Below are 22,178 nucleotides of genomic sequence, written 5' to 3' on the forward strand. Positions count from 1 at the left end.
GGCAGTGGTGTTGAAGGGATCTCGCGCGCAGCCACACTCCTGATCGGCGAGCTGCAAGAAACATGCATTGTCGACAGGACAAGCCGGCTCCATCGCCGCCTCCCAAAGAGGCCGGTCCGAAGCTCGAGTTGGGGAAGGGGGCAGCTGCAGCAAGTAGGGCGCGCCCGGCCGCCATGGCCGGTCGGCCGGAAAGCACCGTCACCCGCTGGGAGGAGCACCCAAATCGCGTCTGGGGCGAACGAGAGCCAATGCAGGGGGGGCCGCGGCCACGGCAAGCCATCCGCGCCGCCAGCGAGCAGGGGAAGCCGGGGGAGGCCGCTGCAGTCGCCGGTGGAGTTCACCGGAGCCGCCAAACCAGATCTAGGCGGGCAGGTGGCAGACGGCGGGGGATTGGGGCTCGAGGAAGGAGAAACGGCCCCGCCATCCCAGGGCCCAGCACGGCTTCGCCGGCCGGCCCTCTGGCGGCAGCGACGCGGGGTGGGCGGACGGTGGGTGCCCGGCCGACGGCGGCTAGGGTTTCCCCTGAGTTGCCCGGCTCGGGGCGATGCGGGGGTCAGGCTCGACGCGGTAGCCGGTGTACAGTTTTCCCCCTTCTAAATGCAATAGCAGAGCTCCTGCTAACTTTGGTCAAAAGAAAAAAATAGTTGTGCAGATAAAACACATTCAGAGAATGGACGGAAAGGACTGGGTGGCGCCAAGTAAAGAAATGAACCTTTCAGTTTCCTTTTTTGATCTAGATAACACATACATGCAATTCTTGAGATCTTATTATATTGATGCATCATGTGAGAAAGAAACTAAAATGCCATCACAGGCAACACACAACAATATAATGCCATTGAGAGAAGCATCTTGTTGCATGGCAACATAAGGTAAAACAATAGAAATTGCTGCACGTTACAAGTGGCGGCGTGCCTTTGATGCCTCCCTTTAACCGTGCGGCGAGTCCGAGAGGAGCACACTCACCTCATCCGTTGTGTGGTTCATAAAAATACGTACATTTAGATGAGTCATTACGGACGACAATGACACTTCGGGACACGCCGTCGATGAAGACGACAGAGATGTTGACCTTGGTCTGGAGGTCCCTGATGGCAGCCCTGGTCCCCTCAATGGTGAACGGCTCCACATCGTTGGCATCCTGTGTCCTCAGCTGCACGCACTTCTTCTCGTAGGATAGCCGGACGCGCTGCCCTGCCTGCAAATGCACTCCAGTTCATATTCTTTGGCTTGAATTAAGCCCACGCAGTACCCAAGAGAACCATTTGATAAGCAAGTTCTAATATCAAGTCAATGATAATTAAAAAAACTAAAAACTCCATCCGTCCCAAAATTCTTGTCTTAGATTTGTCTAGATACGGATGTACCTAATACTAAAACATGACTTGATACATTGAGAAATCTCAGACAAGAATTTTGGGACGGAGGGAGTATGATGGTGCCTTTAGGTGTATTTGACAACGAATAATAAGGAATTTTAAGTAGAAGTACTCGGTAACAAGCCATCATCAGCTACAAAGTAATGCTAGAACTGTCATTGCCATATAAAAAGGATCAGGTGTATTTCCAATAAGAATTACTTCTATTTCATTTGTCAAGAAGTAGAACTGAAGATGGGAATACCTCTTATATCGCATATTTCTTCACCGAAGTGTTGTAGCATGCAATGCAAGCAAGACGTAGTTGATCTCCTTACACCAAAAGTTCAACAAATCAGTTTGCAAACAAAGAATTTGAGATAAAGTTCCAACTAATATGGTATAGCCTTTTGTTATTTAACACAAGAATAAAAGAAAAATGATATCCGCATGAACAACAGCAGAAGAGAAAGCCTAAAATGTTTTCTTCAAACTAATGACCCAAAGTACTAAAGTAACCTCTAAAATTCTTCTTGCACAACTGAATTGTCCTATCTTGTAACCGCAAAAAGAACAATGACAATATCGACTATACCTTGCCTACAATATGATATCAAATATGGCTAGGACCATACATAATTACCAACATTAAAATCTTGGAGTGGTCACTCTCATGATATCTGTTGCACAACACATAACTGATTTAAAGCTTGAGGCAAAAATTGATAGTATATATGAAATATTAAGACTACATAGCTGATTTATCTGGACATCAGTATGTACAGAAGTTGTCATATATAAAACATACAGAATGAGAATAATAGCTATTAATCTCAAAACTTAATCAACAAACACAAACACGGTAATGCTAGCTAGTACCCTAGAAATAAATAGTGGTATTCAAGATGGGATGGGACTCGTCATCAAATGGATCTATAAATGCATCATGGATGACCGGCCTCGCTCTTCTTGTTTAATGAGACAGAAGTTCAGATTCTGAAACTACATGGGCACTTGTTTAGTTCAGTGCAAGACAAAAGTAACAATCCATTCAGCAAAAGCCAATCCGAGGTAGTACACCTTATCTATCTATCTATCCTTGTTTTACTCGCACACAAAATCTACATATCCCCTTTTTCTTTCGAGAGAATTCTGTTTCCACCTTGTTGATCGACACAGGGTCTACATGTACGAATCTGGTTTGTGCGGCTTAGTAAAACAAATAAATTTAGATGGCCACATGCTAAGGATTTTTCACAGATAATTAATATCTGATTGATATTTGGAACCCTATCTAAAATACAGGAAATCAGATGAGTCACTTTCACACCTTACTCTCTTCTAACGCAAAAAACACTAAAATAGATCTTTGTACCTTCGATTAACACTGAACCATTATTTATACTAATAAAGCATTTTCGTTCAAAAATAGACCATTGTATTTGTAAAAATACAATGGCGCATCAGTTTTACTTATGCAAGGCCTAGCTGTTATGCTGAAGCATAAGCTGAATTTGTAGGAGGACGACAATGAGAAAGATAAGTAAGTCTCCAGAGGAGGTGTGCACCAAAACGAAGTTCAAGACAAAAACATAAATGTAGGAAGAGAAATGTGAGTGTGACCCTATCCATCACTCACATCTAACACACAGACTGAATATTCAAGTGTCATGTTAGTCACAGTAACTCAATACATTTATATTGAAAATAACAGAGCAAAGGCAAGCAAGCTATCTAAGAATCAGGCAAACTCTATTTTATCTAATGAAGAGGATCTCTAATTAATTGTTTGAATTTTTCTGTAGGCTTTGATTGCCATGTTTGAAGCAATAACTAACACACAAGTGACTGGTATATCTCTCTTCTTCTTATCACCGGCCACTTCAATAATTCAATTCTTCAGAATAAAAATAACCAGATGTATGCATACCGAAACACATAGAAATACTACACAACAGCTTTTCCAAAAGGTAAACCATAATGCATACAAATGGGAGCGGAGAAAGTGATCATATACCTATGAACACATAAATACACTCTCTATAGCTTCTAGAAATATGTATCCAGAGTGGACGCCTTTGCTTTGATCAATTTTTTCAGTCCATCACAACTTCTTCAATTTTTCGTTGTAAACCCTACACGGAGCAAGCTTGCATAACTACGAAGTTATTTTGAAGCCACGAGAAAGGAAATAAATGTGAAAATTGACCATTTTCTTGCTTCTGATTTAAAGTTGGGAGTTTATGCATCTCATATTCTTTCCATTTGCCTTCCTTCAGCTAGTTAATATATACACACCGTTCAAGTCCTTGAAGAAACCACGAGCTTACAGAAAGAAGATCTACAAACAGTCAAAGAGTAACCTGAAGCACTTCCTTTTCACAAGTAACCTCCAAGGTCTAATGCATTTCTATTTTTCAATGGTGATTTTGCTCAATAAACCCAGAACTTTACACATTATTATGATGGTTTTGCATAGAATATATACTTCATATTTCTCCTTGCATAGAATATTAGTAAGTGGGCTTATTCATTGTAATATAGATAAATAGATAAGTAATAATCGCTTGAACTTTGAAACTCAAAAGTAAGGTGTTGATTAACATCCTTTGGGTAAAACACCATGAGAATAACAGTAAGTGGGCTTCGACCCAAAGGCATTTTTTCTCGCATCAATATCGAATCCAGTGCACTGATTGCCTTCTCTGTACCTATCTTTAGCATATTTGCTAGCCCTGAAATCTGTAGGGAATTTTTTAAGACGCAAACAATGATAAAAAAGCATGAAGCACAGTACAACGGAATTAGCTCACTCCTTCGTATGTCTCTGGTCAGTGTCAAAGCAATCTTCTTTAATTCCAAAGGCAAGTTCTTCTACAAAAATCATCATTGAAGCAATCATGTCAGAAATTCGTGAAACTGATTTGTAGTGTGTACAACAAAAGAACAAGGAAAAAAGGACCATAAATGAGCATCCAGCAACTGATTTTCATTCAAACGTCAGTGGCCAAATACTTCGTATCTGAGCGCCAAATGGCCACTTGAATGAATACAAATTTGAGAAAGGAACAGAAACATACCAGGAAACACTGGTACAACAGAAACAATGTCAGATATGTACCCACATCCGTCACAGATTAGAATGTATATTGCAGTTGCAGAGTTGTAAAACTAATTACTAAGGCTCAGATTAGAATGTATATTGTAGTTGCAGAGTTGTAAAACTAATTACTAAGGCTGCAAGGAAAAAAGGGAAATATTTTCATCAGTTCGATGGAAGATATTTCATCACCAAAATTAGTTCCATAAGACTATAGATCAACCTAGATGAAAGTAGGCAAACAAAGATATAATTGAATCAACACAAAGTAGTCTCTAATTTTTTTACTTTTAGAGTTGCATAAGTGGAGAACCGGATTGACATATTTTCTTCAGAAAATTCATATGGAGAAACCACAACGAAAGGGTTTTGGTCAAACAAACATCATGTCCAGCAATTCCTTTCATATAATAACTATTGGTGAGAAAAAAGTGAGCAAGTAAATTATAAATGACGAGAACAATTGCTAATTAAAGAACATGCAACCAATCTTATAACATGAGAGCTTACATCTTTTCCGAAGCCACAGTTGTTGTTGGGTTTGACCTCCTGAACCCGCTTCCTCAAGTAGTCCAGCTCAACTATCAACTTCTTGATCTCCTCGCATTTTTACTTATTCTCTTCTAATTATAACAGAGCTCGGTTACATCTACCATGTCCAACTAATACTCGATGCTTCACTACATTACGACTTTTGACAATCTACCAGCCAAAAAAACAATCTTATTTCTCAGTATGGTGATGAACTGAGCATTCCATAGCATCATATCATTCTGCTTTATTCAAACCGATATTGATTTGCATATATGAAAGTAGAATAGACAAACCGTAGAGCAACTGAATATTTGATGACTTTCTCAATGGTTCAGCACGTTGCAGAAGTACACTCTTTTTTTTGTGTGAATGATTCACAGAGTTCTGCTATGGGTATTATTCTTGACACTTTAGCTCAGGAGACAACTTTCTGACCTAAATCACTCATTTACGAAGTATGAACAATAAACACAGCCAGTGACAATCTAGTTTTATGCCTTAAAAGCCCAATTCACATCTCAGAAGAGTTTGACCAAATATATACATACCTTCATTCGGTGAGAATGCAAGTTCTTTAGTGCCTCAGGAACATCCGGAAAAAAAAACTCCTTCCAATTCTTTCCATTCAAATCCAGTCCTCCATATATGACCCTGGAATTACATTAGAACATAACTCCATCGAATCAAAAGATATATGTTCCAGCACTGGAATGGAATATCAAAGGTGCAAGCACCTCCATCATGGATCGGTGGAGAAGAGGGGATCCTCGACGAGCTCCTCTCCTGGAGGCACGATGAGGATCTACGACGGCATGCTAGTCAAGGATGCCGCCTCGCCTCCAACTCACGCAGGTCGCGCACGCCCATATCGTGCACTACCGGCCACCGGTTCTCCAGACCGTGCCCGGCCGCCGTGCCGGCCTCTCTCTTCTCTACACGTGACGGCCTTGGAGTCCACCCCCATGACGCGCTGATCTGGTCCACCATCTTCGACCGCTGCTGCACCTCCACTGCTTGCCGTTGACCTATTATGCGCGAGCCGGCGAGGTCCTTGTCCCTATAGCCGATGTGTAGGCACACAGCAGAAGACGAAGGCGATGATGAGGCGTGTCGGCGCAGATCTAGCTCCCCGTCGCGATGGCCGGTTAGCGGACGAGAGGGAGGCCGACAGCACAAAGCAGATGAGCGGGTGGGAAGAGGTGATGAGGGCCTCGGGGTGTGACGGAAGGACGGTAGACGGGCAGAGGAGGTGGCAAGGTTGGGGCAGAGGTAGGCGGCGGCGGCGGCAGAACTGGGGAAGACGAGAAGAAGCGTTTCCGGGGGAGAGCACGTGGACCGGCGAGATTTTTTGTGTGGGGACGCACAACAGGCCCAATCGCGCACGCCACTCTTTTCCTCCGTCTCCCAATCGCTTGTAGGATTTTCTTTTTGTCTCGTAGCTTTGCCTACGTGGACACAATGAGAGCATGCCCATGCCGCACACGTTAATCTCTATTTTTAATGGAGCAGTTGGTGGTCTTCGCCGGTCAATTTTCGTCCCACCTCCGCTGATCTTTTTTCGTCCTAAAAAAATCTACGAAATTTCGTAGGTTAACCAGGGACAACTCCCACCTCCCAGGTTTTTTTCCGTCCCACCTTCCATGGTTTTTTTGGTACCTCGTCCCACCTCACACTAAGCCGCCACGAACCGCAAAAACCGCCTACCTTAGCCAAATCAACAAATCTCTCTCATTAATGTAATTTTCTTTAGGAAACAAATAATAGATTCTTTCCTACCTTAGCCAAATCAACGGATCTCTCCCATTAATGCAATTTGCTTTAGCAAACAAATAATAGATTCTTTCCTACCTTAGCCAAATCAACGGATCTCTCTCATTAATGCAATTTGCTTTAGGAAACAAATAATAGCTTTTCAGGAAACAAATAATCTCTAATTTCTAATCTCTAATCTCTAATCTCTACTCCTAATGAAGCAATTGGTGAATAGCCTGCGCGGTTTTTTTTTGCTGGTTTATTTTCATCATCCTCCCACCTTCCTTTTATTTTCGTCATCCTCCCACCTACGAAGAAAAACCCACGAAAAAAATTCCACGACACGCACGCGCGAGCGAGTCGGCCCTCCAGATCCCTTCGCCGCCAGCCCCCGACCTCCTCCCCGGCTCCCGGTGTCGGCCGCCCCCATCTCCTCCCCCGATCCTGGCTCGCCCCGCCCCCACCTTCTCCCTCACTCCCGGCGCCTCCCGACCCCCATCTTCTCCCTCACTCCCGGCGCCGCCCCGCCCCCACCTCCTCCCTCACTCCCGGCGCCGCCCGACCCCCAACCTCCCTGGATCCGCGTGCGTCGACGCCGGCTTCGCAGCGGCGCTTGATGTGGAGCGCGCCGGAGTAGAGGAGCGGGCCTTCTTCCTCACCTCACAGCGCTGTCCTCCTCGACGACCACGCAGCCGCAACGGCGGAGGACCCGAATCCCTAGCCATTAAGCTCAGGCAGCCATGGATCCATTGGGTACGAATCCCTCCACTTCTCTCTCTCTGACCCACCCCCGTCTCTTCCCCCCCCCTCTAACCCCCTTCTCCATGACACAGGGCGACGCCATGGAAGGGCCAACAACACCAGCAGCTATGGACATGCAGGCTGCTGCCCTCCCTGATGCATCATGCGCGCCGGCCACAAGGAGGGAAGAACACTGCTCTGCTACTTCCTGGGTCGCCATGGAAGGTACTGGAGTAATACAGATAAGATAAAACTGCAACTTACTGGAGTTATGCTCCATGTTATGCTTGCTGCAACTTACTGGAGTAATTCAGTCAAGATAAAACTGCAGAAATCTCAAACTTTAGCATGGACTGAATAATGTTGATGCATAATTCAGGCAAGTTCAGTTACAAATTTTGTTAGTATTGTTACTGGATCATTCAGAGGTGAAGCAACTTTCGGTATTTTTTACAGCACAATCTGTTCTTGTATTTCCTAATCTTGGTTGTTCACTTGCTTTTATTCACAGGGTAAAGAGGTCAACCTCTTCCAATACACAATTGTTGAGGTATGTATCGATGTCTAAATGTTAAAAAAGAACCAGGTTACACCATATGGTTTAGGTTGCTCACATTGGTTGCTGACCAGGTGTTCAAAAATCTTAGTGAGAGAGGACATTGACGGTGCGAGAATGGAAGACAACAAGTTTTGTGTGTGTGTGTGTGCATTACTGAAACGTCGCACGACATGTGAGTCTACATCTAACTTCCTTTCAATTTTCTATTGGAAATATTTCTTTAGAAAATTTCTGTTGGACACTTATCTTCTCTTTGTTTATCGTTGATTGGAACAGGGTCAAAGTTATGGAATTTTTGCTGTAACCGCCTGGACGAAGATGATAGGGCTAACCGGCTAACAAAGATGCATTCAAGGTAAGCCATGCCTCTGGTATGCTTGCTTAACATGTGAAATCCATAAGACAATTCTTTCGAGTTGCGACCTGCATTGTGGTGTCTCTGTTCATCAAGTTCCGAGCACCAGCTCCAGTGAAATTAGGTGTTCATCCTGCCATAGTCCTAGGTGGCTTTCTTTGGCCTGTTTCTTATTGTGTATTTAGTGGTTATGCACAAGCCTCATCATCTAATATTTCTGCAGTAATTACTGAAAACAATTTGAGGACAAAGCTTTGATTGTTGTTGTAGTTGAAGATTCAGAGTTGCAAGGCAGGCACAGTTAACAAGGATAAGAAATTGTAGAAGATTTATCAAATCAGACATGGGCTTGGTTATGCACTGAATCATTGTGGGGGATCTGAGGTAATCAGACCATACACCCAAACTTAAATTTTACTTGCTTTTAAATGTTTAGGAGGCAGATGATGTTTGATATGCTAGACTAAAGTACGCACCTTTTAAGAGTATATCACTGATACTCCAGTCACCAATAAATTCGGAAGTGCGTACTGCCTGGATTATTGGAGCTCATTTTAGCTCTAAGAGTTCTTTTTTATCTCTTTTACATTCTGGTAAACATGTGGGTGAATAACAGTTAGAAATTGTTCTATATGTACACGGGAATTCTAATAGAACTGATGCTTGAAATGATAAAAAGTTCTATAATATTTGTTAGCCGAGCACTGGAAAAGCTCACTCCTGACACCAGATCACCATCGCCGACGTATATACTTTTTCGTAACAGAGTCCACATGTTTACTCATGTTCTCTGTTTTTTGTTGTTTCGGGGAAGGTTGTTAGGAGCCCATCTCTTCTGCAGCCCTGGAGAAAGAGAGCTAGATATAGTGGTACTTGCTAGCGTTTTAATGGACACCTCCTTTTGGCCTTTTTTAGTTTCTCTAATAATTAGCTAAGAGACTTCAGTGAGTGAGATTTTTTTGGTCCCTCCCTTTTTCTGTGTCTTTTGGAGTTTTGCTTTGTGGTGAAAGGAGGATAGAGATACTCAACAAGGGCCGCCCTCTTCCTCGTCCGAACAAGATCCCCAAGAGCCTGTACCCACTTGTATGTACTCTGCACATGTGAACTCGACATGTTGTCTCTTGCTGCTTCTGAAGCTGAACTGAACTGAAGCTTAAACTGTATGTGCAGGAGAAGAGCTCGATGAGCTGCACGGCCTCACACATGAGGAGCAGGAGGCCCAGGGAGGAGGAGTCGTTTGTTTACAGTAGGAAGATTGGCTTATGACCTGGTGCATACCTGCATGGTATTTTCAGTAGAGATGATTCAAAATCAAATCAGCTGTTTGTTAAGGTGGTGTTGCCTGCTGCGGTTTTACTATATTGTGAATTTCTGATTGTGTGCAAAGGGGACACATGTTCAACTAATTAGATCAGTTTGTTAACTAGAACGTGTTATTGGGAATAAGCACAGATCAATTGTCAGCACAAGAAATGTGGAATGCATTAGAAGTCATTGCTGTTATTGTTATAATGTTTAATCTTAAAAAAGTATACCTACTCTCTCACATGGTTACTGATACGCAATTTTTGTTTGCCTCTTCTCGTGCTGCAGGATGGAACTGGAACCAAACTTGGTAGTTGAAATAATTCTCTGTCGTAAGTTGCATATCCTAAACAGTAATTTATGACATTTTGTTTTCGTCCTTATGAATTATCCTTAATAGCTTTTTATCTCAGAGCCGGAAATAATATACCCAATTCATATGCAACGAATACACACGAAATATATGAATACTAATGAAGGCCATGTGTCTTTCTTATTTCATGCACTCTATGCCCAGTTACCTACTTAAGAGTTTCAATTTTTCTTGCATAATTCTCGTGCCACTGAAATATGTAATGTGAAACCCGCTCCCATCTGCTCTCATTGTATAAGAGTGTAACTTTTTATATAACCAGAACCCTTCCAGGTGTTAGATTTATAGTTAATTACTACTTAGTTTACTATTCAGGATGTTCCCACATTTTTCTTGGGTACAATTAAACATTTTCATGCTTTATGCAGGTTTGGAGATGACATGTACTAAGAATCTAATTATTTCCTCTTGTCGTTCTTTTGTAGTTAATTCAAGGAGGACCCTATATCTAAAGGTAACAGAGCAGTTTATATCATAATTCCATTGCTGGATTTCTAGAAGAATGAAAAAGGGAGAAATGGTTGTTTCATTTGGTGTGCGGATCTGGTTTAAAGTGTGTGTGCTTATATCTGGAAGATCTTGGTTGCAAAAGTATATCAGGAAGATCTTGGTTGCAAAAGTGATCAGATATACTCCTCTGTACCAAAATATAAGACCTTTTTTTCAGTTCAATTGAATTGCAAAAATGTTTTGTATTTTCGTACGGAGGGAGTAATAGTCAACACGGCCTCATTGGTTCTGTAATTAAATGCCTATGATCTTGTAATTCTGAATCAAATAGTTTGATTACACAAAGAATGTTATTTACTTTGTGTAAGATCTTGTAATTCTGAACCAAGTTAATTCTGAATCAAATATTTTTTCTACTATTCTATATGTAATAAATAGAGCACAAAGAATGATATTTTCTTTGTCAGCATATATAGGTCTTAAGTAGCAAATCTGGGCATTATACATAGTTTTGTTTTGCTTTGGATTTCAATTAACTTGGAATCGAGGGAGAAGTTATGCTCTCTGTAATTTTAGCCTAACAGGTAATTCTTATGCGTTTGAATATGGTATGGTATTTTTTTATTTAATTAGTTTGGCAAAGCTTATCCTGAAGACGGACTCAAGAAACGGTGGCTTCTATGTTAAGAAGCTCAGAAATTGATAGTTCAATCGGTAGCCCTATCGCTGAGGTAAAGAAGTACATGCGATCAAGGGAGGGGTACATGGTGGCATGGTGAGATGCTTGGCTTATGGATCCGCTCATTGGCCAGCGGAGGAGGGTTGTGCGAATAAGTTATATATAAAACTTGGGTTAGGTATCCGTCGGATCGTATTCATGATGTTATGGAATAAAAAACATGTTTTATTTAGTTGTCAAGAAGAGAGCATCTATAGCTGGATTTACCAAATCTGCCCCCTAAACATCCATGGATGCGCCTGGTCAGTGTCTGATTGTATCCGTTCTGAGCCATTTTTTGTCTGTGCATGCAGTCATGTTCCACATTTTCTCCCTCACTTGCATGTTATTGGTGGAGATGAAGAGGAAGAAAGAAAAGAAGGAAAGATGGACCGTGTCCGCAAGCCCACATATCCTCTCCATATATGGTGTCAATAGAGGGTATGCAGACAACCCGGACGTATAGGACATTAGAGATGGTATGAGGGGTGTGGTTGGGCCACCTTTTTTCCTTCTCTCTTGTTCGGTCATTGACCGGGCGCGTCTGTGGACATTTGTGGAGGATTTGATAGTATGAAGTGTGTTAGCTGATTGTCGTGTTAGATGAGATGACATTGTTCTCGGTTATTTTAGCTAGCTCCATCATTAGCATCTTAACTTCTTCTCAAAAGCCCGTAGCAACATATGGCCATAGAATCCGCTATTAACATCGTAATTCAGTTTCAAAAGCCCGCGGCAACGCACGGGCGTTCTACTAATGTTTTTAATGTCGCTGTTGCAGGTGGACGTGTTTCGAGCGGTGCTACGTAGGAGGCTGAGCTCGCCGACCAAAGTGGCGTCGAGGCGGGGATCTAGCACGGAGCACATGTGCGCGTTGGCGGAGCAGGAGAGCGGCGGGGAAGACATGAAGTGCGCCGCGCTTCGCCGCGAGTCTTGACCTCTCCCGCTGCTCACCCATGTCTGCTTGTTGTTGCACTTGTACCACCAGCCGCCGATGTCGATGCTGCTACCCGGTCCTCAATGGCACTGTCCGAAAATGTGGCAGGGGCGAGCCAGGTGTAAATGTCAACCAGAGTTTGGATGAGAAGATTTCTTTTATACCCCCCCCCCCCCCCCCCCCCCCCCGCGTCGTCCGCTCCGGGCGACTCGGGGGCGAAACCCTAGCCGCCCGCCGGTTTCCCCCCGCCTCCCCTCCTCCTCCCCCGCCGCCGCCGGCAGCCGCCCTTGCGGCGGTAGGCGGCGGCGGGGTTTCCCCGCGCACCCGCCTCGACGTTGGAGGCGCCCCCACCCCGCATCAGACGCCGTCGCCCGCCTCCCCAGCTCCTGGTGGCCGCTAACGCAGGCCCTCTGTGGCGGCCGTCGGTCGCCGGAGCTGTCGCTAGCCCTCCTCCCGATTCGGTGTGGGGGTCTCCTGGGAAGGTCAGACGGCCAGATCAGGCCGGCTCGGCCCTGGATCGGGGTCGGCTCCTCTCTGGCGGCTGGGGCCGGGGATCGCCGGATCTGCCCGGATCTGGCCGGCGCGGCCCTGCCTCGTCGCTTGGCTTGGGTGCTCGCGGTGTGGTCTCCCTGGTGGCGGCGGTGTGGGTTGTTCTTCGTGTTTTGACGGGATGTGCGCGGTGGGTGGATGCCGGGGCGGCGGCCTCGGGCGGTGTGGACGGCGTGGCCTCTCGACGGGCGACGGCTGTGGGAGCTGGTGGTCCGCGACTTCGGCTGTGCGGGTGGCGAGGTCTCGGTGGACGTCTACTACGGTGGGTCGGGGTGCCCCGTCACCCGGCGTGCCTGCTTCGATGAAGTCCAACGCCTTCTCCGGCTGCGTGCGCTCACCTGGCCAGGTCTTTGGCCGGGTGGATGGGACGGGGGCAGGATCGGGGGAAACCCTTGGCCGTCGGCGGAGGCCACGACAATGACGGCGCCTTGTGGGCATCGGTTCCCTTCTTGGAGGCCTTGTCGAGGTCCTATCCCATTCCTCACTGTGCTCTTCATTTGGGCGAAAGCTCTAGTTCCCCTTGCGGGCGACGGCGTCGTACCTTTGTCGCGTTCCTTCTTGAAGGCGTCGCCTGGGGTTCCCGGAAGCACGGTGGGCGCTTTGTGGTGCTTGTGAGGTGTTTGGCGGCGGCAATGTGTGCGGCGTTTTATCTATTCTACTGCTGATCTTCATCTTGTGGTAGCGCTCTATGTGCTTGGCGATGTTCTAGCGTAGGTGGTGGTCGTCATTTGGCGTCATGGTGGCGTTGATGGCGGAGGAGCCTGCCAAGGTTGGCACCTCAATCTGCTTGGAGATGGACCAGTGGAAGATGGTGGAGACGACACCGGTGAGTGCGTCAGACCGGTTTATGCCCCAGACCCGGTATGTGGCTAGGCTGGGGATTCCGGCTTTTGATCGATGTTAGGATTAGGTGAGTGGTCGGGGTAGTGGCCCAGCTAGCACCCTTTCATCATATGGATAGAAGTAGTGGCATATGTTGCCTAGATGGTGGATTCAAGCTTATTGTTGTAACACTTTGTAAGGTCCTCGAGAATAATCAATAAAGTGGCCGTATGCATCTCCCAGATGCAGAGGCCGGGGGTCATCCTCCTTTTCTAAAAAAAAGAGTTTGGATGAGAAGAAAGACGAGACGTGATCAGTATTAGAGTGACTATTGCCACGCCGGCGTGGACCAGTCAAAACCACGCCCGAGGATGAAACTGCCCGAGGTCAAAACCAAGACCAAGGTGCCTAATATTGCCCTTCCAATATTTTTTACCACTCCCCCCATCCCAAAGTAGATGGTGTATATATTAGGTCAAAAGTCAACGCTTTTTATATTTGATCAAGCATAAAAATAAAAATAATACCAAATCAATATCAATATATTCACGATTAGATACATTCTCATAATGTGTTTGTTTAATATTGTAGTTATTGATATTTTCTTCTATATATATATATATTTGGTCGAATTGGAAGTCGTTGGCTTTTTGAACAATTTTATACCTCATATGTTTGTGGACGGAGGAAGTACATGATAACGAACATTTATTATTTACTTTGGGTTTGTTGCAAGAGTGGTGGATGAATGTGATAAACCAAATATAGATCCCGCCTCCATGTTGTGCCACCAATGCAACAAGCTTGTTCATATGTGAGCCATCCAACCTTAGAAGCTTAATTTATGGATCCTCAGATGACGAAGATGTAACAAGCCAATTTGCCATGACATTTCATACTTTCATTGCCTTGAAAGACCCATCACAACATTGGATCAAGGAGAAACCTCAAAAGGTACTACTAGTATAATGTAATCTACTTTGTATAATGTAATGTACTTTGTGTGGTGTATAGATTATCACTATGTTTGTATTAATTCATTAAATTCAAAAGTAATGTCATGTGATCACTTTAGGTCGAAAGCTTGCTATGATTCTGCTCGCTATGCTCGACTTACACTTAAGGGCAGAGAATATATGAATGAAAGCTGAAGAGCACGTAGGAAAAGTATACTAGACGAGAAGAGACAAGCTTTGCCCGATCAACATAAAGCCAGATATAAAGCTAGGCGAGACAACCAATTTGATGAATCCTTGAGCAATTTGATAAAGCCAGATATAAAGTGCTTCGTCGGTGATAAACCAATTGCCGAGCACTTTGGCATCAGCCATTGTCAATGCTAGTTAAGTTCCCGTCCACGGTCACAGTCTTCTACTCAGAGATAAGTTGCTCGATTAAAGGTGATCAGGGAAGCCTCCTTGAGCATCATGGATGTGGACATGATCCGCGAGCCAGGTGTTGCCCCGTCCTTCATGGAGAACACATGCATCTGCCATTGGAATTGGCAATAAAGGTTTCATCTAGGTTGACCTCTTCTCTTCAAAGGTATGTTCCATTATTTACTTATTTACCCACTATGGGTGCTTAGAGCATCTATAGCTGGACTGAACAAATTTGACCCTTCAAACATTCGCGGACGCGCCCGGTCAGTGTCCGGGCGTGTCCTCTTTGACTCCCTATTTTTCCGTTTACGCAGCTATGTCCCTCACTTTTTTCCTTATATGTCCGGTCACATGTATGTGATTGATTGAGAAGGAGAGAGAGAAAGAAAGAAATAATAAAGGAAGAAAAAAAGATGTTCTATGGGTGGCCAAATCCTATCAGGTAGATGCACGACCACTGTCCGGGCATGCCCGGACACTCCTCGGAGCATCTCCAACAGTGGCTGCAAAAAACGCGCGGCGGGGCGGGTTCGCGCGCTCCAGCGGTGGCGGGAAACTCAGGCGCCGGAGAAAAGATCGCACGCGCGCGCGAAAAAGCTGTCGGGCGCGCGCTAGTTTTGGCGCGCGGCGTCCGACACGCTTTATAAATGCAGTGCCCGCCACGCGCCCTTCCACCGCTCTCCACCTCGCCACGCGGCCTCTGCCGCTTTCTCGCCTCGCCGCCGATGCGCCACCACCGCGCCACCATGCCACCGCGCCGCCGGGGAGTTTCGGGCTACCGCGGCGTCCGCGCGTGCCCCTCCGGCGCCTTGTCCGCCGAGATCCGGTCCGGCGACATGCGCCTCGGCCTCGGCACCTTCGACACGGCCCACGAGGCCGCCCGCGTGTACGACGCGACAGCGTGGCGCCTCCGGCGGTCTCGTAGGGACATGAACTTCCTGGAGGTGCCGACACGGGAGCGGGCGCCTCCCCCGCGGCTTATCACCGACGAGGATCGTCGCGAGAAACGGAGGTAGGAGCACTGTCTCAGCCTCGCCGAGATGGACAAGGAAGCCATGGAGCTGTGGCGCCAACGCTTCCCACAGGACGTCATCAACGAGCAGCAGTTCTTCGCTCAAAGGAGGGCGGAGAGGGAGGAGAGGACGGCGGAGAGAGCCGCCTATCGTGAGGGCATGTGTACGTGGAAGGCGGCCGCTCAATTCAACATGGAGCTAGGAGAAGCATCGTCCTGGGACTCCAACGATGATCGGTACCTTGACGCCTTCATTCAGACATCGGAGAAGGACACAACGAGGCTGAGTCTGAGTCGGAGGAGGAGGACGACGAGGAGTAGTTTTTTTATCTATCATAGGAGGAGGCTATGAACTATCTATGCACTATCTATGTATCGTTTTTATCTATCTATGTACTATCTATCTATCGTTTTTATCGTTTTTTACTAGCCTATAGAGTCGGGGCTGAATGTGTATCGAGTCGTAGTAGAAAAGAGAAGAAACATAGGGCGTCTGCTGGAGCAGCTCGCGCGCGCTATATTTTGCAGCAGCCGTTAGAGCCAGCACTCCGCGCCGCGCAAAAACTCATGATTCGGGCGCTGTAAGCGTTTTTCTTAGCGCGCCGCACGTTGCGCGCCTGTTGGAGATGCTCTCATGCTCATCCCATATATGAGGTGAATATGAGGGCTGCGCACAGCCTAGACATTTAATGAGGCTTTGAGGGGTCCGGTTGGGTCAACGTTTTACTACTTTTTGCTTCTCTCTTATGTCCGACCAGTGGTCCTCGTGGCCGCTCGATCAATCTAAGGAGTCCGACTGTAGATGCTCTTAGAGAACCCTCCTCGACGGTGTCATGGATGAAGGTTCCCCCCCTCCCCATGCACATTGCATCACTGGCTGATGGAATAATTTTTGCATGTTAAAATGATGGAAAGTGCTTATGTGATCCTTGTGGTAGGAAAACCCGAGCTTTTCTTAGGAGACAACAAGTAACACAACCGAACAAATTGAATCAAAGGGGATTAAGGGATGTTGCAGTACAAGGAGAGACCGAAAGAGAAGAGAGGACGAGAGGGGGACGGACCTCCGTGGACATGCATATCGCCCCACCTCCCTTCCCTTCTTCTTATGGTCCTTCTACTCCTTGCTCATCCATCCCCTTCTTCTCCTTTTCTCTGCTCATGGAAAGGGGAAGCACCAAATTGATGCCGCCCAATTACAAAGTAAAAAATCCGGGGCGAACGGGGCAATTGCGCGGACCTGGCTACAACTCCTTCGTGATCTGATGTGACGACCAATGAGGAGAGACACGACAGAGGAGGAGGCCGATGGTATGGGGAAGAGGGGCTCGCGGCAGGGGCGAGGATGAAGGAAAGGGAGGAGGCGGCAGCCAGAAGGGATGACGGTCGCTATCGCGACGGCGACGCCCACCCCTCCTGCCGTGTGCATGTGAGGACAACGGCGGCGCCGCCGAGGAAGTGGACGGCAGGGATCCGGCAGGCTTGGCGAACGAGACGGCAGCGGCATGGGAAGCATATAGGGTTAGGGAATGGGTGGATGCGGCATAGAGGAGGAGTTGGATGCGCGAGTGCGGGATGAGGCGATGGCTAGGTTATCTCCACGGGAGCGGTTGCGTTTTATATGCCTACGTGTGAAATGACGATAATACCCTCAACGGGGCGTTGGAATTACACGCGGTGGCAGCCGTTGGTGGTAACTATTTATTGCCACAGTGTCTCCGATTCGATCCGACGGCTAAGGTCTTTCCTGGGGGAGATTGGACGGTCCAAATTGCATCAAGAAAATGAAACTCTGAGGAGGCCGGGGTTCTCCCATCTTTCTTATTTCTGGATGTTTCAACGTCTTACAAACTTATATATGTTTTAATCTATTTTTTATGTAGTCTATTTTGTCAGGATTTTTGTATGTAATCACATTAATTAATAATAAGATTGACTGATGAATCAGGATAATAATTTGCATAAATATTTCTGCCCGCTACAATGCACGGCAGTTATCTGGTCCGAAAAAAAGTAGACGTAGATTTACTAGAGAGCAGAGTCGAGTGACCTTGGTGGCCGTCCGATCTTGCGCCACGATTGGTGCTAGGACAGGCGAATAGCGTCTTGCACCTGCGGCCTGTGGTGGGCGAGCTACTTTGCATCAGCCAGTTTTGGAGACCACCAGATGACGGACGGATTCAAGGGGGGACGAGGGGGGGCGAGACCCCCCCCTGACGATTGCATCGCCGCCTTGATAGCGATCAGTTTGTTCGCTAAATTCTCTCCCTATAACTGCCTGTTGCTTGCTTCGCCCCCCCCCCCCCCCCCCCCCCCCCCCCCCCCCCATGCAGAAGGCCAAAATTCCAGAAAATGAATAAAAGGAAGCAGCCCAAAGCAATACGCCCATATGCACAGTTTAGATCTCCTCTAATCACCCCTTGAAACAAGATCTCATCTAATTGCTTCGTTTCCAATCTGCTTCTGCGTTCGAGGCTGCCGCCGGCCGCCAACCGCCTGCTAGATCGTCTATCGAATCTCTCCATCAAGAAAGGAAGAGTATATGCAAGTGCCTCCTGTGATCTACGGTGCATTCTGGCCGGCCGGCTGCACGGATGAGCTCTACCAAATGATAAAAACGGTTAGTTTATTTTTATCATCAGATTCGTTCGCGTCTTTCAAATCGTAGAAGTGTAGTCGTAGAACTACACACATTAACAACTAGCAAGAAAATTTCGATCTTTGATACTGTCTCATAAATCAAATTTTGAATTAATAGCTATGTAATCTTTGATTATCTAGGGCATATTTAGATAAGAGCCGCCAGGTGCCATACCAAATATTTGGCGTTGATGAGTTCAATAGCCACGGTTTGGTTGCGATCGAATTATGTGGGTCTCTCCAGCTCCATTACCTCATCCTGTTTACAAAATCATGTTTTTAACAAGACCTTGGTGGTCCTTCCCTCCAACAAAATTTTGGCGTGTGGTTGGTTAACTGGATGAACACAGCACATATGAAATCGACCATCGATCTTCCAATATGTACTATCTTATGTATCTATATCTATCTTATAATTTTTACACTTCTAGTTTTTGCCCCCCCTATCTCTATTTTCTGGCTCCGTCCCTGCGCGGGAGAGATGGAGGATGAATCCGCCGGCATTTAGCCTGGGTCTCTGTGTGTTTCTTGCTCCAAGAGATAAAGATAGCAGCCGCCATTAACGTGGCTCGAGTTTGAGCGGCAGGCAGCATCTCCGTCCTGTGCTCCCGTGTTAAGGGGGGCAGAAGAGATGTTCGTCTACTGATTGACTCCTGAGCAGCAAAGCAAATTAATGGGAGGAGATTGGGGTGCTAATTGCTTTTCTGCTTAGGACCTTGTAACTTCCGATTTCACCTCTAATTATACCAATCCCTCACGATCGTGATTTCCCGTTGGCAAACAGGGGAAGAACACCAATCTCGAATTCCCATGTATGGTCCATTAATCCTCACTATAAGCCCTTTTAGGGATTTTAATTTGGACTGCATACGGAGCAAAATGAGTGAATCTACACTAAAAAATATGTCTATATACACTGTATTCTTATCCTCTAGTGCGGATCCAATCGATTTTATAAAGCCAGTACATTGTAGTCCGTATTGAAACCTCTAAAAAGTCTTATATTTAGAAACAGAGGGAGTATTTACCAAACGAAGCCTTGGGATTCAGATGCAACGTTTGGCAAACAAGATGGGCCTAGCAAGTCTGCCAAAACCCTTGCGGATGTCCCCGGTTGATATATCAGGCGCGAACATATGATTTTTTGACATACCAAGTTGTCGACACACTTATGGAGGGCTAGACATACAGTGTTAATCATCTGTAGAACATTACTGCTGGATATGAATAACATTGGCATGGATAGTTTAGAAGAAACATCAAGCTGATATTATTTCAAATAAAAGGCTATTTCTCTGGTCACATTCATTGAACCAATGATTCAGTACACAACAACCAACAAGGAAATAAGGATGATAGGCATGTAACATACAATAGTTTTCATGCTAATTCTTGTAAACTAACAAGAGCAATTGATTGAGTCATAAGAAAGCAGTTCTTAATAACATACATGATAAACGTTGTTACTGCACAGAAGAAATTGAAAATAACTTGTGCATTCAGGGCAAACTTATTGGAAGCACTTCAGCAAGTGTCTTCAGGAAACAAGTCCATGTCCGTCGCAGTCTGGTAGCCCACCCAGCACCTAAGAGTCCACCATTAGCGCATGAGAAACTGACAACATGATGTCCAAAGGCTCAAAAATACAGACCAGCTGCCAACAGAAGCCACAACTACTTAAAACGTCAACCTGACACTCAAAGCAAACCCCAGATCTGTCCCGAGCAACATTAGCCCAGCCGATGCACCAACCGCCCATGTCGACATCTTTGATGAAAGACCCCAATTGCCACCAGAGATGACAATCTCGCACGGAGGCACTGTTTGTTTTGTAGGCCTCGTTTCTGCAAACCGGTCCAGGCGATGACCAATGTGATAATTGAAAAAAAAAATAGCAGCAGGTCAGTAAGAAACATATTCTTAAAGACAACAGCATTTCTAGCTTTCCATGTAGTCCAAACTAAAGCAGCGACTGCAACAACCATCAAATTTCTGACATCTCCAGTAAACTTCAGAACCCTACTACACAGATCATTAAAAGAAACATGAACAACCTGAATATATAGAAACAGGGCATAAAAGGAATAAGTGGTCCACAATTAAAGAAGCTAAACCTCTAACACAGCTATCTACATCCTCATTTTCTAAACCAATCCCGTTGTTATATGACAGCAGCTCCTGAATAGCTTTCGAATCAAAACTTTCCAGCTTTGGTTCCCCACTCAAAGGCACACTGTCAGACTTCTCCTTGCTAGCTATAAAAATACTACATCTAGCAGCTTCCATATCTCTAATCACTTGAATATATTTGTGTAGAATCAGGGAGAGAGGAGTACCTGCAGCGTGAGTGCGAGTGTGTGTGGCAGCTCACTTTGGGAACGGGAGGACTGGATGCCCCTTCTAGGTCAGCTTATCCCCATGGGCTTGGGCCCTAAGTGATACATATGATGGGCTTGGGCCCATACCGGTTCAACACTCCCCCTCAAGATGGGTGGTAGATATCTATCATTCCCATCTTGTCACATGCCAAGTTACAGTCCTTTGTTCCTAGTCCCTTTGTCAAGCAATCTGCAAACTGCTGCCCAGAACTGACATGATCAAGGCTGATGATCCCAGCATCAAGTTTCTCCTTAATGAAGAAGCGATCAATTTCCACATGCTTTGTCCTATCATGTTGAACTGGGTTATTAGCAATGGCTATAGCTGACTGATTGTCACACCACACCTTCAAGGGGCCCTTCCTCAGAAGTTTCAACTCGCTCGGTAGGTACTTCACCCAGAGCATCTCACACAACCCTTGAGATAATGCTCTGTACTCAGCTTCTGCTGTTGATCTAGACACAACTGTCTGTTTCTTGCTTCTCCATGACACCAAATTTCCTCCCACAAACACACAGTAGCCAGAAGTTGATCTTCTATCATCTTGACAACTGGTCCAATCAGAGTCACTATAGCCATCCACCTCAAGATGTCCACTCTTCGCAAACCACAACCCTTTACCCGGAGTCCCCTTCAAGTATCTCAGAATTCTGTGCACAATATCAAGATGCCCACTCCTTGGTTCATGCATGTATCTGCTCACCACACCCACGGCATACGTAATGTCAGGCCTGGTATGACACAAGTACAATAACCTCCCAACTAATTTCTGATAATCTTCCTTATTCACCAGCTCACCTGATTGAGCTGTCACTCGATGATTTTGTTCAATTGGCGTAGGGGCTGCACGACATCCCATCATGCCCATGTCACTCAAGAGATCCAAGGTGTAATTCCGTTGGCACAAAGATATTCCCTTCTCTGTTCGAGCCACTTCAATGCCAAGGAAGTATTTTAGGTTGCCCAAATCCTTTACCTCAAACTCCTTGCTTAGACACCCCTTCAATCTCTCTATTTCCTCCTTATCATCTCCAATGATGATAATGTCATCCACATAAACTGCAAGGATGGTGATCTTCCGATCAGAGAGTGAGTGTTTGTAGAACACCGTGTGGTCACCATTACATTGACCATACCCCATAGCACGGACAGCACATCTAAACCTATCAAACCAAGCCCTCGGCGATTGCTTCACTCCATACAAGGATTTCT

General features: G+C 45.8%; 1 long non-coding RNA gene across 6 annotated transcripts; it reads right to left on the bottom strand.

Annotated features, from left to right (window-relative positions):
* Positions 1-703: 703 nt before the first annotated feature.
* LOC125507208 lies at positions 704-6,361 on the bottom strand. 6 transcript variants are annotated; one of them, XR_007282846.1, is made up of 4 exons: positions 5,727-6,361; positions 5,541-5,643; positions 1,624-5,078; positions 704-1,198 (listed from the first exon to the last, which is right to left on the bottom strand). It is a non-coding gene; the product is annotated as an uncharacterized LOC125507208 (long non-coding RNA). The 6 variants fall into 6 exon arrangements; XR_007282845.1 differs by having other exon boundaries at positions 1,624-5,081; XR_007282844.1 differs by having other exon boundaries at positions 1,624-4,232; positions 4,969-5,643.
* Positions 6,362-22,178: the final 15,817 nt, after the last annotated feature.

This window comes from Triticum urartu, chromosome 5 (genome assembly GCF_003073215.2).
Source record: "Triticum urartu cultivar G1812 chromosome 5, Tu2.1, whole genome shotgun sequence".
In the NCBI taxonomy this organism is placed as follows: domain Eukaryota; kingdom Viridiplantae; phylum Streptophyta; class Magnoliopsida; order Poales; family Poaceae; genus Triticum; species Triticum urartu.